This window comes from Ictalurus punctatus, chromosome 6, assembly GCF_001660625.3.
Source record: "Ictalurus punctatus breed USDA103 chromosome 6, Coco_2.0, whole genome shotgun sequence".
NCBI lineage: Eukaryota > Metazoa > Chordata > Actinopteri > Siluriformes > Ictaluridae > Ictalurus > Ictalurus punctatus.
This window is the reverse complement of record NC_030421.2, coordinates 3,242,501-3,246,297: the sequence shown is the minus strand read 5'-3', so window position 1 is coordinate 3,246,297 and position 3,797 is coordinate 3,242,501.

Sequence of the window (3,797 nt, the reverse complement as noted above, 5' to 3'; positions counted from 1 at the left end):
ATCTCGCCGGCCGCTAGACTACACTCCTCCACCGAGCTCCGTCAGGTGGAGACGGTTTAATGGGGTGTCGGCGAGGCGGTTTGTGAGAGTGAAACTGTTCACCTGCCGCCATGCCGACCGGCCACGCCGACGACCGCCGACTCCACCAAACGCACACAAATAAACCACCACTTTAAGAAAAGAGAGGGTCGGAAAACTCACAAACTTCACCACACTCACTCAAAAAAAAGAGAGGAAAATAATAGAAAAGTAGATTAAAGATTACAGAGTCTAAAGAAAGACAAACGCTCTCACACACTCAGCTCTCACGCTAACCACACCCACTCCCAGCATACACCAGAGAGAGAGAGATGGAGAAAGAGAGAGAGAGAGAGAGAGAGAGAAAAAGAGAGAGAGAGAGAGAGAGAGAGAGCTGAGTGGGCTGATCATACTGGAAGTTAGAACAACTCTCAGATGGCTAACTGTAGGAGTACACTTCTCCCCTCAGGCAGGGTGAGAGATGCAGAATTAGAGGTGTGTATGTGTGTGTGTGTGTGTGTGTATGCACACATTTGCAAAAGAGAAACACAGAGACAGAATGACAGAGGAAAAAAAGTGAATATGTGTGTGCGTGTGTGTGTGTTTGTGTCCTTTTGAGTGGGCTTTTCTTTTGCTGCGAACCCCCTCATCGTTATGCAACTCACAGAGTAAGAGACTCACCCTGGACAGGACTGCAAAGTGATTGGGAAAACACATACACACACACACACACACACACACACACACACACACACACACACGTATATATATATATATACCCACAAGCACATGCACACACACTGTTGGACTGTCTGTTTGAAACCTGTGTCTCCAACATCTTTTGTGAATTAAGAACTATTTTTGGGCTTTTATTTTACGAACCAAAACAATTACTCGGTATTATTTATTATTCCCCCCCCCCCCCCCCTTTTTTTTTTTAAATGAATAATGAAGTAGTGAATACTCATTAGGATATTCGCTGTATTGATTAGAGCACCAAAAAAAAAAAAAGAAAAGCTGCTTTATTCCATTATAAAATCATGGGGATTTCAAAGAGTCAGACTAACAGCGAGCATCAGTCTAGCCTGAAGATATGGACTCATATGCTGAATAGCAGAAGAGGTGCGTGGTTAGACATGCGCTATTTGGCAGCGGCTTCACTGAGCTCTAGATAAATCCCAACGTTTGTCTTCTAGGACGGCAATAAGTCAGAGGTTCACAGCAGCCGAATAGTGTGGGATGGTTTACTGGCATGATGGTGTACCGTGGTAAGACAATCCGTATCTGGATTAATTATACTAGCGTTGGGTCTGAGTCCACCTTTGTGGAGTTCGAGTCGAGACCGGGTCCTTAAACAATCGAGACCGAGTCCAAAACGGGCCGGGTCGGACTTAACGGTAGAGTCCGGGTCGAGTCCGGAAGGTAATTAAACTCGACACTGAGCTGTTAAATTAATATTTTAACCTTCACAGACCAATAGCAACAATAAATCACCACTGTTACACCGCGCCATTGGCATTTTATATGTTTATTTCACGTCATTAGCATCTCGACAAATGGTTTCAAAGCAAAACAAAAGTTGTACAGAGGTAAATGTAGGACTTTTATTATATTACAGGTGTATTTTGTTATTGAATCACACTATATGGTGTCCTCCAGTTGGACCGGGCATTCCAGTGATGGGATTCCTCTCCCCCACAGTTATGTAGTCTGAGAGAGAGAGTACAGAGTAGACTCACATTCCGCAGCAGCTCATAACAACAAGCTCCATGCTTTATTATCGCTTTCAATCTGTCGATCAACCACGACACACTCGTTCCTGAACGCGGCTCCGTTCTTCTCACTTTATTTCATTTAAATTCCTCGAATCAAAACGAAAGGAATCCCTATCGGCAGGGTTTATGATATTTACTACATGTTAAGAAGTACGTTGAACATTTTACCTGAAATTCAAGACCGGAATCAGCAGATGCTGTCGTTTAGAGGCGGGCGATACGACTACGATCTTATTTCACGATAACGATCCGTTTTCTCCGGTAGGTCTGTCCGTAGCGTTCGAGTAAGAAGGACTACAGAGCTTGGAAAAAAGCAATTCGGTGTAAAATGAAACGACATATGCAGCGATTCTTATTAAATGTACCGAAGTTATTCAGTCTAATGAGCGCGTGAGAGATTTTCTCTTTGTGTTTAGTTGTGTGAGGAACATTACTGACAGACAGCAGCAGGTTTATTAGACTGTTGTCACTTTAAGACCTGGTGCACAGATCCAATATGCTGTAGTGACACACCTCTGATATTTCCCCCAACTATTTTCATTCACTTCAGACGTAACCGACTGTGTTTGCATGAATACTCGGCCAGACCTGCATTTTGACATGATGTGTGTGTTTATTTGACCGTCCAAGCGTAATAAGCCGCTAAAGAGAGCTCAATCCGGTACTCGCACGATGAGGCGGCTTTCTGTGCATGCGCTTCATGTGTGGCAGGGAGACGTTCATTAATTTCTCCTTATCTTAATTTTATGCTGACATCCCACCCTGCAAAAACTCATTTCAGAGAGGTAGCTCCAACACCCCTGCAACCCCATCTCACCCATATATATATATATATATATATATATATATATATATACACACCCCATCTCTCTCGTTCTATATACCCCATCTTACTAATATATATATATATATACACACCCCATCTCTCTCTCGTTCTATATACCCCATCTTACTAATATATATATATATATACACACCCCATCTCTCTCTCGTTCTATATACCCCATCTTACTAATATATATATATATATATATATATATACACACCCCATCTCTCTCTCGTTCTATATACCCCATCTTACTAATATATATATATATATATATATATATATCTCTCGTTCTATATACCCCATCTTACTAATATATATATATATATATATATATATATATATCTCTCGTTCTATATACCCCATCTTACTAATATATATATATATATATATATATACACACCCCATCTCTCTCTCGTTCTATATACCCCATCTTACTAATATATATATATATATATATATATATCTCTCGTTCTATATACCCCATCTTACTAATATATATATATATATATATATATATATATATATATATACACCCCATCTCTCTCTCGTTCTATATACCCCATCTTACTAATATATATATATATATATATATATATATATATATACACCCCATCTCTCTCTCGTTCTATATACCCCATCTTACTAATATATATATATATATATATATATATATATACACACCCCATCTCTCTCTCGTTCTATATACCCCATCTTACTAATATATATATATATATATATATATATATATATATATATACACCCCATCTCTCTCTCGTTCTATATACCCCATCTTACTAATATATATATATATATATATATATATATATATACACCCCATCTCTCTCTCGTTCTATATACCCCATCTTACTAATATATATATATATATATATATATATATATACACACCCCATCTCTCTCTCGTTCTATATACCCCATCTTACTAATATATATATATATATATATATATATATATATATACACCCCATCTCTCTCTCGTTCTATATACCCCATCTTACTAATATATATATATATATATATATATATATATATATATATATATATATATATATACACACCCCATCTCTCTCTCGTTCTATATACCCCATCTTACTAATATATATATATATATATATATATATATATATCTCGTTCTATATACCCCATCTTACTAATAT